Here is a 13,647-nt window from a genome sequence, read left to right on the forward strand (position 1 = left end):
AGATCTTTTAGAAAAACATAGAATCTTGATTTAAAAACGGTAAGTGATGGAGACTCCACCATGACCCTTGGTAATTGTTCCAGTGATTAGTTACCCTCACTGTCAAAAATTGACTCCTTATTTCCATCCTGAATTTGTCTAGCTTAACTTCGAGCCCCTGGATCTTGTAATACCTTTCTCCGCTTGATTGACTAGCCCATTATTAAATATTTGTTCCCCAGGTCTTTACTTATAGACTGTAATCAAGTCACCCCTTAACTTTCTCTTTATTAAGCTAAATAGATTGAGCTCTCTGAGCCTCACTATTATAAGACATATGTTTAAATCCTTTAATCATTCTCATGTCAATTATCTGAACCCTCTCTAGTTTATCAACATCCTTCTTGAATTGTGGGCACCAGAACTGGACAGTGTATTCTAAGTGAAGTCGCACCAGTGTCAAATACAGAGATAAAATGACCTCTCCACTCCTACTTGAGATCCTGTTTTTGGGTTTAAAACCAATTTAATGCAATGCTTAAACATTTTGGAGAAAGGACATCTTTATTAAAGATTCAGAGCTCCTGCCCATTCATTTTAGGTGTTAGAGGATGTGTAGTATGTGATCTTTGTGACCTTTCCCACCAAGGAGCTTTTCAGAAAAAGTAAGTGAAGAAGTGGCTTGACATTCCTCATACTTCTAATGTTAACCCTCCCCCCAAAAAACAAGCAACCCAATAAATGTCCCCCAAAACCTTGACGGGCAACCTTTTTAATTATAAAGAAGCAAAAAGAGCACAGACCTGTTTCCGTCCCATCCTGGTCATCCTTCTGAGTTTGGGAATACTGAGAGTGTTACAGGTGGAGAGTGTGGCTTATGGAGAGGCAGATGGTGGGCATACCTAATGTCTCACCACCTTCACTGTTTTATTAGGTGGTGGTCTTGGCTAATTTTGAAAGCAAATTTGGGTCTATTTTCCTGCACTGGAAAAAATAGGACTAGCCATATAATTTTGAGTAGGAGGAAATTAGAGACTTGAACCATTTTGGAGGGAGAAGGGATAATGTGTACCTTAGATGAAGGAGCAATTAATTTATTTTATGTAAATGACTAGGCAAAGGTTGCAAACTATCCAAAAGTAATGAACAAAAGAGGTTTCTGTTCTTGCTCTATGATGTCTTGACATATGTTATCTTCTATCAGTACAATAAATGCTTCACTTAAAAAGATACTCAACCTTCAAGCTAGAGCATGAGCTTAGATTTGTGGGGGTAGGGAGCACCTGGGAAACTGGTTTGTAAATAGCTCAGTAATCCATAGGTAGTGCCCTACCAAATTCAAGGTTGATTTTGGCCAATTTTACAGTCATAGGATTTAAAAAATTGTAAATTTCATGATTTCAGCTATTTAAATCTGAAATTTCACGGTTTTGTAATTGTAGGGGTCCTGACCAAAAAGGAATTGTGGGGCAGGGGTCACAAGGTTATTGTAGGGGGGTTGCGGTACTGCTACCCTTCCTTCTGCGCTGCTGCTGGCGACAGCCCTGCCTTCAGAGCTTGGCCGCTGGAGGCTGGCAGCTGCTAACCGGGAGCCCAGCTCTGAAGGCAGAGCTGCCGTCAGCAGCAGCACAGAAGGAAGGGTGGCCTGGTAGGGTATTGCCACCCTTACTTCTGTGCCGCTGCCTGCACAGCTTGGCCCTCAGTCAGCCGCCCCCACTCTCCGGCTGCCCAGCTCTAAAGGCAGCAGCACAGACGTACGGGTGGCATGGTACGGCATGGCATTGCCACCTTTACTTCTGCACTCTTGCTGGGGGGGGGCTGCCTTCAGAGCTGGGTGCCTGGCCAACAGCAGCCATGCTCCAGCCTCCCAGCTCTGAAGTCAGAGCAGAAGTAAAGGAGGCAATACCACCACTTCACCCCGATAAAATAACGTCGTGATGGCCCTGCAACTCCCTTTTGGATCAGGATCCCCAGTTTGAGAAACCCTGGTCTCCCCCATGAAATCTGTGTGGTATAGGGTAAAAGCACAGAAAAGACCAGATTTCATGGGGTGAGACCAGATTTCACAGTCCATGACGTGTTTTTCATGGCCGAGAATTTGGCAGGGCCCTACCCAATTGTGACTGCTACTGTATATTAATGTTCTTGACGGATCAAAGGATCTTCTTAGGGCCATTGTTGTTGCTATCAGGGCTATAGGCATGAAGGTTAGGGTTCAGATTATGCATCTGTGGACACACTTATGTTTAATGGAGATTGAAATAATGACTTTTCCATTCTGCCTGTCAACAGGGAGGGATAGGTTGGCATTTGAATCTGCTAAGGGTCATTATTCTTGGCGTGAGTAAATCTGCTTTGAAGACAGATAACTAACCCTCAGCTTGATGTGTGGTCTTAGGCATTTTAAATGTGCTGTTCTATTTTGTTATCGTTCCTTATTTCAGTAATTATATCTTGCTAAACTGTGTGGGGCCTATTTGTCCAGACCTTGTGCAGACACTGTGAAATTAACTTTCTTACCCTCCAACATGAGTTAGACTGAAGTGACCCTTTCAAAAGCCTTGCAGTTGAACCTCCCACCTGTGATGCTCATTCTGTTGAAGAAGGGTGCATGAAGATTTAGTAAGGAAGTTGCTGCTTAATTGCTTTATGTTGTTGAAGGGAGACTGGAATTCTGACATGCTGCAGGGGTAGATGAGGTATGGTATCTAATCTATCTGATACTTTGCTTATATAAGAGGTACAGCAGTATCAAGAAAAGGTCTGGAAGCTTCAAAAGAAGTTTGGATGGGGGGAAGAGATGGCCTGGTGCTCTATAGAAGGTAGGGAATTGCTTCAAGGGGAAGCTGTTAAGTTTAAAGAGGGAGACCCCAGTGGAGAGGGGGTGAACAGGCTGAGTGCCTGAGGGATCCGATGTTCTGATGTGGGGAAGTTTTTAATAGCTTGCATTGACTGGAAATAAGAAAAAAGTAAAATGTCCTCCTTTTCCCCCGGCCCCTAAGCAGAAGCCTTGAGGGTAGAATATAGGCTAGATTGGAAAGTCCCTTTAGCAACACCTGATGCTAGAAGTAAAAGTGAATCCCCTACTGTGTTATCTTTTAATGGCTTCTGAACTGGTCCTTGTACCCCAAGATGGTTGGTCTCTGCCTCTTTCCTGACACATGCATTTAATTTTTAATTTGCAAGGCATTTGCTTATTTATTTTCATTGTTCCTGATAATAATTCTAAGCCATTAGAGGGGAAAATTGTATTCAAAAATGCTGTTTCACACTTTATTTGTTTGATGATTTAGAGTGATAGAAAACAGCACATTTGCTGGCTTTTATAGTATGATAATTATTCACATCCATCAAGCCATTCCAGGGGAATAAACAAAACACTAAGAAAATTACACTATTAATAGCATCCTCTATCGCAAATATGCGGGATCTTTTTCATGCTTTCATCTTAAGGATAGAAAGGGGATTGTCCAGTTAAACACTCTCTGTAAAGGGGGAAAAACCCACCTCTGTATGGAAATGACAGTCTAACACAACCTCAGCATTTGATTGAGCCCCTCCTGAACCTGAGATCCTGAATTTTTTTGTCAATAAACGAGGCCAGAATCAGTTTTTGGAGAGACGCTATGACTCTGAAGACCACATTAGAAAGAGTTTTAATAAGATCTTCTGGAATCCTGAAGCAATGGATGAGAGGGGAGATCTCTCATCTTGCGACACTGAAACTGAGACCATTTCAGTGATCCCTTTTGAGTCCCCTCGGACGTCTTCTCAATAGCAGAATCAGTCTATAAAAAGGGATTATTCTGATTGAGGGTTATTAAAATAGTTTATGCTGCCGCCATCCCTTCTGTTCAGTGTTGAAGCTGTTCAGTGTGGAGGGGAAAATCCCTGCTCCCTAATCTGTAATGGTTCAGTGTAGCATCATATCAAAGTTAGATTAAACTTAGGCTGATTAGTCCCTTAACTAGGTTGTACTCAAAGTGTGGGTTATTCACAAAGCTGCTTCTGTCAATAGTAAAAAGAAAAGGAGTACTTTTGGCACCTTAGAGACTATCTCTAAGGTGCCAAAAGTACTCCTTTTCTTTTTACAGGTACAGACTAACACGGCTGCTACTCTGAAATCTGTCAATAGTGAAGCATCTGATAATTTCAGAGTAACAGCCGTGTTAGTCTGTATTTGCAAAAAGAAAAGGAGTACTTGTGGCACCTTAGAGACTAACCAGTTTATTTGAGCATAAGCTTTCGTGAGCTACAGCTCGCTTCATCGGATGCACACTGTGGAAACTGCAGAAGACATTATATACACAGAGACCATGAAACAATACCTCCTCCCACCCCACTCTCGAGAGGTATTGTTTCATGGTCTCTGTGTATATAATGTCTTCTGCAGTTTCCACAGTGTGCATCCGATGAAGCGAGCTGTAGCTCACGAAAGCTTATGCTCAAATAAATTGGTTAGTCTCTAAGGTGCCACAAGTACTCCTTTTCTTTTTGCACCTGATAATTGTCAAGAATGATACTTCCTGCTGATTATAGCTCTGCTCAGGATCCTTTTAGGAGGTTCTTTTGGTCAGATAAACTAAAAATCCCAGTAGCTGTCTGCCTTGTAAATCTTTTGTCTATTTTTCTGATTTTTTTTAAAATAAATTCAACCATGTTCATAATTGGAGGGGTAGAAAAGATACTCAGGAAGAGAGAATTACACTGCATGGTGAACTGGAGAGAGCAGAACAGTTAGAGTTGCAGACAACAAGGAAAGATTCAGTGCTAACAACTGTAAATACTTATCAGTGCGGGAAAATAAACAGTACAGATACAAAATAGTGGAATTTTCACCAAGCAGCTATAACCATTGCATTAAAGCAGGTTTATTTTGATCTTGTTTACTTAATGCTATGCGCTATTTTTAATTTTTCCTGTAACTTGGCACTACAGTTGTTAGAGGAAAGATGTGGGATTGTGAGAAGCATAATAAGTCAAAAAGGTAAGGTGAAAATTAAGGTACTTGGGGCAAGGAAATATGTCTCTTGTGTGTTCAAGACCTACTACAATGGGGTCCTGGTCCCTGATGGGGTCTGTAGGTATTATAGCAATATAAATAAGCCCTAAGGAAGAACAGGGAATAACTACTACTCCAGAGATATTTACATAAAAAGGAACCTATATATACAAGAAAACTAGTAAAATTTGTATCAAAACTTCAGAGACTAGACTTTTCAGAGGAATGGTAATGGATAGAATCTTTTATCTCAGGGTGAGCATTTCACTGCTCACCAATGTTGAATTTGGCTGAAAGTTACCAAGTTGCAGATTTTAGTGGCCTGTGTGACTAAAGTTTGGATTTCAGTGGAGTTGATAGTGGACAGGTGAGGGCTAACTGGCACTAATCTTGCTGGCAGCCTCAACAGAAGGCCCAATAACTGAATAGACGTAGAAATTGAGCTCCTCTTTTGTCCCTAAAAACAGGCTCTGGCAAGTCAGAATTGAAGCACATTGATGGAACAGTGTGGAGAAGGTTGCACTTCTCCTTCCTGTGTTGTACCTGTACAATAAACAAAGGATATAACCACAAAGATGTGGGACCTTTTGGAAACAATACATTTAGACAGTCAAAATACTGAAACAGAGATGTGTCCTTAATACTTTAAAGAACTGAGCAAACCAGCTCCTTCATCTTTCCATGCTCATCCTGGATTTTCTTCCAGTTTTTTCCTTCTCGCAGATTTTCACTCCAGTTGTGTATATCTTGGAGAATGTCCCTTCTCTGGGCCTTTAAAAAAATTACTGAGAGAGAGAACACTTTTTTCCTTTCATTTTCTCCTTTCAAGAACTCTCAGTTCTAGCTACCCAAACACAATCCCCCTACTACCGCTTAATTTTAAATAGCAACTTTTTTTCAAGGTGCATCTATCTCGGTTTACAACTTTGCAAAAGATGAAGGAACATACTTCCTGCTGCCGTCTGATAGAGTGCAAAAATTTTACCTCTGAAAGAATAGAATCCAGGTGAAACAGCTGTGAAGCCTTAGACTGATGGGTTGATTGAGCGGACAAAAGGGGGCAAATCAGAGAAGGCCCACAGACAGCTAACAAAAATGCAACCTTAACAGAGGGCTAGATGTTGGGGGATGAGCTGTGGAATGGAAAATTACACTAGGGACATAAGAGCAACAAGAGGGAAAATGGGGGAATCTGTTCAACGTCGCAGATGTCTATGCACAAATGCAAGGAGTATGGGGAATAAACAGGAAGAACTGGAAGTATTAGTGCATAAACTAAATTATGACTTAATTGGCATCACTGATAATGGGATAAATCTCCTGACTGGAATATTGGTTCAGAGGGGTATAGCTTGTTCAGGAAGGACAGGCAGAGAAAAAAGGGAGGAGGTTTGCATTATACATCAAGAATATTTGTTCTGAGGTCCAGAACAAGGTGAGGCAGACCACTTGAAAGGGGGGGAACCCAGGATCAGTGTCATGGTAAGTTTCTACTATAGACAACCAAATCAGGAGGAGGTGGAGAATGAGGCATTTCTAGAACAAATAACAGAAATATATATAAAAAAAGACTGATAGTAATGGAGGATTTTAACTACCCAGATATCTGAAGTAAAGTAATACAGCAAAACACAAAATGTCCATGGGAAAAACTTCGTTTCAGAGGGACAGCCTTTTTAGACTTGATTCTGATTAATGGCGGAATTAGTTATGAGTTCAAAGGTTGATGGCCATTTGGGTGAAAGTGAGAATCCAATGATAAACTTCATGATTCTGAGGAAGGAGCGAGAGCTGCAGAGTAAGGAGAATGGACTTCAAAAATACAGACTTTAATCATTTCAGAGAACTCCTAGGTAAGGTCCAATGGGGGGGCAAAAGGAATTCAGGAGAGCTGGCAGTTTCTCAGAGACCATATTAATGGCACAACAGCAAACTATTCCAATGTGAAGGACAGTTAGGAATAGGGGTCAATATGTTTGCATCAGATGCTCTTTAATGACCTGAAAATCAAAAAGGAATGCTATAAAAAGTGGAAACATGGACAAATCGCTAAGGATTGGGTACAAAAGAATAGCAGAAGCATGTAGGGACAAGATTAGAAAGGTGAAGGTATGAAATGAGTTACACCTAAAAAGGGATCTAAAAGGCAATAAGAGGAGGTTGTATAAATACGTTAGGAGCAAGAGAGAGACAAAGGAAAGTGTAGGTCCACTACTTAGCAGGGAAGGAGAGCTAATTAACTGATCATATCAAGAAGGCTAAGATATTTGATGCCTATTTTGCTTGTCAGTCACTAGAAAGATTGTGACCAGATACTTAACACAGTATTAACAACGGAGAAGGACCATGTGCCAAAGTAGGGAAAGAACAGGTTAAAGAACATTTAGTTAGATGTATTCAAGTCAGAAGGGCCTGATGAAGTTCATCCTTGAGTATGTAAGGAACTTAGCTGAAGCAATCTCAAAACTGTTAGCAATTATCTTTCAGAATTCCGTGGAGGATGGAAGGGGTCCCAATTGACTGAAGAAGGGCATACATAGTACCGCCTTTAAAAAGGGAACAAAGAGGATCCAGAGAATTATAGTCCAGTCAGCTTGACTTTGATACCTGGAAATATACTGGAACAAGTTTTTAAACAATCAATTTGTAAGTGCCTTGAGAATAATAGGGTTATAAGTAATAGCCAGCATTGATTTGTTAAGAACAAATCATGCCAAACCAACCTAATTTCCTCCTTTGACAGGGTTACTGGCCTAGTGGATGTGGAGGGGGGAACCTCTAGACACAATATATCTTTATTTTTAATAAGACTTTAAACATTGTCTCACAACATTCTTATAACAAACTTGTGAAATGTGACCTAGATGAAATTACTGTAAGGCGGGTGCAGAACTGATTGAAAGAGTGTAGTCAGAGGAGTTATCAGTGGTTTGCTGTCAAACTGGGGGATATATCTAGTGGGGTCCCACAGGGGTCTGTTCTGACTTCGTTCTATTCTGTATTTTCATTAATGATTTGGATAAAGGAGTGGAGCAGATGACACCAAAATGTGCAGATGACACCAAAGTAGGAGGGGGTGCTAGGACTTTGCAGGACAGGATTAGAATCCAAAATGACCACGACAAATTGGAAAATTGGTTTGATATGAACAAGATGAAATGCAAATAAAAACAAAATACTACATTTAGGAAGGAAAAATCAAACAACTATAAAATTGGGAATAACTGGCTAGGCGGTAGTACTGCTGAAGGGGATCTGGAGGTTATAGTGGATCACAAATAGAATATGAGCCAAAAATGTGATGCAGTTGTGAAGTCTGTTATCATTCTGGGGTGTATTAATAAGATTGTTGTATGTAAGACCACAGGAGGTAATTGACCTGCTGTACTCAGCAATGCTGAGGGCTCAGCTGGAGCATTGTACCACTCTTTAAGAAAGATCTAGAGTCTGTCCGGTTTGTCCACAGGAGAGCAACACAAATGCTAAAAGGTTTAGAAAACCTGCCCTATGAGAAGAGATTTAAGAAACTGCACGTTTAGTCTTGAGAAAAGACGAATGAAGTGTGACCTGAAAAAGGTCTTCAAATACATTAAGGGCTGTTATACAGATGATGGTGATCATGTCCACTGAAGGTAGGACAAGAAATAATAGGCTTACTTTGCAGCAAGGGAGATTTAAATTAGACATTAGGAAAACTTTTCTAACTATATAGATAGTGAAGCAATGGAATATGCTTCCAAGAGCGGTTGTGGAATCTCCGTCATTAGAGGTTTTTAAGAACAGATTAGACAGACACCTGTCGGGGATGGTCTAGGTATACTTGGGTCCTGCCTCTGTGCATGGGGCTGGGCTAGATGATTTTTTCAAGATACCTTCCAGCCCTACATTTCTATGATTCTGTTAAATTGCACACTACTTTTGAAGGGACCAATTCCCTTAATTGTCAATGCAGGACTCTCTATCTGTTGACAAATCTTATTTGTGAAAGAAGCACATTATTTGGTGTTACTTTTTGATTAGAGGGTTTTATGAGAGACCCTTCCTGTCTGTCTTTTAAGAAACTCTCTTGCTGTCTGCATCTGCCCGTAATAGAATTGGCTAGTTCAATGGCCAGAAGAGACATGTAATTTTAACTCATGATTGGTATGTGTGGCTTGCAAAGGAAGACGTAGGTTGCCCTCCATTTCATTAGGGGAATGGAATTGTCCCTGTTCTGGGAAAGGTCTAATAAGATCTTTATAGAGTGCCGGACACAAAGACATTATGACAGGTTTCAGAGTGGTAGCCGTGTTAGTCTGTATCAGCAAAAACAACGAAGAATCCTTGTGGCACCTTAGAGACACATTTATTTGGGCATAAGCTTTCGTGGACTAAAACCCACGGAAGCATATGCCCAAATAAAGACATGCTAAATACACTTACTTGTCTTCATACCTTCAGTGAGAGTTGCTTTAGGACCCACAAGTAGCCAACATAAAAAAATAGGCCCTTTTTGCTCTAAAATAAGTGGCCATCTCTTACTGTTAACCTGTGTGCCCTACAGGATGCTTCTTTAGAGAGGTGGAGGCAACTGGTCCACCAAGGCAGAAAACTAGAGAGATGATAGAGATGTGAGAGAGTTCTCTCAAAACTTGCTGCGGCCACTTATTGGTCGAATGAATAAATCCTGCAGTGCTGAAAGGGTTTTGGAGCAGCTAGCAGAAGCTATGGCTATGTCTACACTTAAAACACTGCAGTGGCAGCAATGTAGCTGCACTGCTGTAGCACTAAAGTGTAGACACTTAAGGCTATGTCTACACTACAGCCGGGATCGATGCTCTGAGATCGATCCACCGGTGGTCGATTTAGTGGGTCTAGTGAAGACCTGCCAACTTGACAGCAGATCGTTCTCCAGTCGACCCCTGTACTCTATCCCCTGATGAGAAGAGTAAGGTAAGTCGATGGGAGAGTTTCTCCCATCAACCACCAGCCCTGTAGACCCTGCGGCAACTTGATCTAAGGTATGTCAACTCCAGCTACGTTATTCACGTAGCTAGAGTTGCGTAGTGTAGGTCGACTTACCGCGGTACTGTAGACATAGCCTTATTACAGCAATGGGAGAGGTTCTCCCATCACTGTAGGTAATCTACCTCCCTGGGAGGCTGTAGCTAGGTTGATGGAAAAATTCTTCCATTGACCTAATTCTGTCTACAGCGGGGGTTAGGTTAGTGTAACTTCGTCTCACAGGGGGTGGATTTTTCACACCCCTGAGAGACACAGCTATGCTGATGTAACTTTTCAGTGTAGACCAGCCGTATGTTTCTGGGCAGTTGAACATATCCCTTTGTTTTGACACCTTATCCTGAGGTTAATGAATTAGTATTTTGATTTTCCGTGACATTTGATGTTTTCCCTGAGGACAAACATCAAAGTTATCTGTCTCTCAGCATGAGAACTAGAGTGCTTTAAATGTGAAATTAAATTACTGTTTAGCACTAGGTAGAAATCTCCAAGTGTTAAAGTGATGCATGTGCTATGAGGAAGAGGATCATGTACAAAAAGTAATCCTGTTGTAGCTGCAGAGATGGTGTATAGTAAAGCATCTGTCTTGGAAATTAAAAATGTTCTGTTGTTGACCAGAGTCCAAGCTATGGGTCCCTGACAGAGGTTACAGCAGCTGCTATTGAATGGTGGTGTTTTTTCCAGCTACCTCTGTCAAAGATTTTATCCCTAAAGCAATTGCCACTTTTCATAGTGCTAGCTAAGTGAATGCAGGAGGATAATGTCATTATTAGGCCATCTACGATAGCCAGACCTTTCACTGATATAATTACAGTAATTCTTTTGATTGTGGCAATTTCTAATCTTTCTGTCACCTCCTTTTTCTTCTGCCTTTTGATTGATAATTTAATGTGTGATCATATAGGCTTTGTTAGCTCAAATCTGCACAGTACTTACAGTGGAAAGGAAGAGCTTTTGGTCTTAAAACATAGTTGGCCAAATTCCTGCTACAAACACATCAGTGCAACCCCACTAAATTCAGTGGGATTGTGTGGGTGTAACTGAAGGCAGAATTTGGCCTGCTTTTAAGTCCATTCTGTGACAGATTTTGCTGCTTGCCAAGAGTAAATCTATGTAAAATGGCACAGCACCTCTTCTTTGCAGTAGTCTGATCAGAGTAAAAAAGTTTTATACATTTTGAACCAATTGTTGCCCTGTGTGCACCTGCAAGCTTGGTGGTGGTGGTGGGTATGTTGATCTATAGATTTTTACACTGTAGTTTTTGTGAGCCCACTGGAAATTCAGTTCTGCTGTGTTCCTATCCAAGCAACTCTCATTCGGGCTCTCCATTGACTCAGCTCAGCTTCTTGCAGTCTGCAGTTTCAGATAACACAATGACCATGTTTCAATGTATTAAACTTTTAACATCCTCCAGATTCAATTAATCTTATCTTTACAACTCCCAATTACAGGCACTAATTAAGTGAAAGTAGCATTGTAGACTGGGGATATTACATTAATCAGCAGCAGCCTTGTAGACATAAATTAGTTATTTCCCAATCCTTCAGTATTTTCCCAGAAGAAATGGAATGTTTCATTTCCCATATTTAAGGGACATTAATCCCACAAAGGAGTTTTGGATTGGGATTATTTTTATCACTTTTATGTAAGTGATAAATGGCCATTTAAAAATAAAAGCTACTAGCTTTGTGCAAGACAAATGAAATTGTTTGATAATTATACAATTTAGAGTGCTGTCAAAAGCTACTGGGAGCACATTAATATCTTCTTCTGTAATATTAAATGCTACATGTTGTGTTTCTTGGAATTTTTTTAAAGATGCCAGTTTAAATCAGCTTAGAGGCTAAATCTTGAAGCACCTCCTGTCATCCTCTCTCCATTGGATCATGCGCCTCCAGATTGCTATAAGCGGAAATTCACTTTGGTTCCATACAAAGAGAGTTTGGGATATGACTTCCCCCTGTTACTCTTTACAGTCTGGATAAATGACTCTTCTCTTAGAACTGAGGAACAATATGAAGGGTACTGGCCTATAGAAGAAATGTAGACTTTCTAATGTACTTGAGAGTCCCCATAATAGGTAGGACTGGTAGCACTGCTTATTAGGATTGCCCAGCTCTTCCTTTTTCCGAAAGGAAACACAGTTTTCAATTGGCTGTAATTTTGCCAAACTATAACCAGCAACCGAAATTCTGGCACTTCATAACTTCTAAATAATTGACTTTGTGACCTTCTTTTAATGTTTTTGGTGGTAGTGCAGATATTAAGTATCATGGCCCTCTCTGCCCCTTTCCCAAGAGATAAGATAGATTCTGCATCGTTGTAATGAGAGAACAGGCCCATTTCTAGTTCTGTGTAGCCATTGATGATATTTGCTAAGGAACAGGTACTTTGAACTGAAGCATCCTCTCTTCTGTTTAAATAGAGGAATTTGTAACCTTCGGGACAATCTCTTAGATCAAAAATAAGCATCTAAATTACTGTGCTCCTGTCCCATATGTTCTGCTGAACTTTTGCCTATGTTGAGTGCCTAGATACTACTTTTGATAAAGGCCACATAAATTCATAAAATAGATATATAGCCTAGACCACCTTATCTGTTAAGTTCAGTTTTATCTTGTATGCAACTTTTCTACTAAAGAAAATTTAATTCTGTCAAGGTTCCTCCCCCACTCTGAACTCTAGGGTACAGATGTGGGGACCTGCATGAAAACCTCCTAAGCTTATTTTTACCAGCTTAGGTTAAAACTTCCCCAAGGTACAAATTAATCTTATCCTTTGTCCTTGGAATAACCACTGCCACCACCAAACTCTAACTGGGTTTACTGGGAAACGTAGTTTGGACACGTCTTTCCCCCCAAAATCCTCCCAACCCTTACACCCCACTTCCTGGGAAAGGTTTGGTAAAAATCCTCACCAATTTGCATAGGTGACCACAGACCCAAACCCTTGGATCTGAGAACAATGAAAAAGCATTCAGTTTTCTTACAAGAAGACTTTTAACAGAAATAGAAGTAAATAGGAGTAAAGGAATCACCCCTGTAAAATCAGGATGGTAGGTACCTTACAGGGTAATTAGATTCAAAACATAGAGAAACCCTCTAGGCAAAACCTTAAGTTACAAAAAAGACACACAGACAGAAATAGTCATTCTATTCAGCACAATTCTTTTCTCAGCCATTTAAAGATATCATAATCTAACGCATACCTAGCTAGATTACTTACTAAAAGTTCTAAGACTCCATTCCTGTTCTATCCCCGGCAAAGCAGCATACCAACAGACACAGACCCTTTGTTTCTCTCCCTCCTCCCAGCTTTTGAAAGTATCTTGTCTCCTCATTGGTCATTTTGGTCAGGTGCCAGCGAGGTTACCTTTAGCTTCTTAACCCTTTACAGGTGAGAGGATTTTTCCTCTGGCCAGGAGGGATTTTAAAGGGGTTTACCCTTCCCTTTACATTTATGACAAATTCATTCTCCATACTTGTTTACTCCTGGGCTTCCCTGCTTTTGTATCACCATTTTACCTCATTAAATCTCATTTAAAACCTTTCTCTTCTAGCTTATGAGTCACTCTGTGACATCTTGTGATGCTATATAATAAAAATACTGCAGGAAAAAAGAACTCATTATATGAAGTTGCCAAGAACATCAGCTCCTTCAGTTAC

The 13,647-nt window shown here is 40.5% G+C and overlaps 1 protein-coding gene across 3 annotated transcripts in view; it reads left to right on the forward strand.

Moving 5' to 3' along the window:
• Positions 1-13,647, forward strand: part of KDM4B (lysine demethylase 4B) — a 177,271-nt gene that overhangs the window by 62,317 nt on the left and 101,307 nt on the right. The window lies entirely within an intron of this gene.

This window comes from Caretta caretta, chromosome 25 (assembly GCF_965140235.1).
Source record: "Caretta caretta isolate rCarCar2 chromosome 25, rCarCar1.hap1, whole genome shotgun sequence".
Classification (NCBI taxonomy): domain Eukaryota; kingdom Metazoa; phylum Chordata; order Testudines; family Cheloniidae; genus Caretta; species Caretta caretta.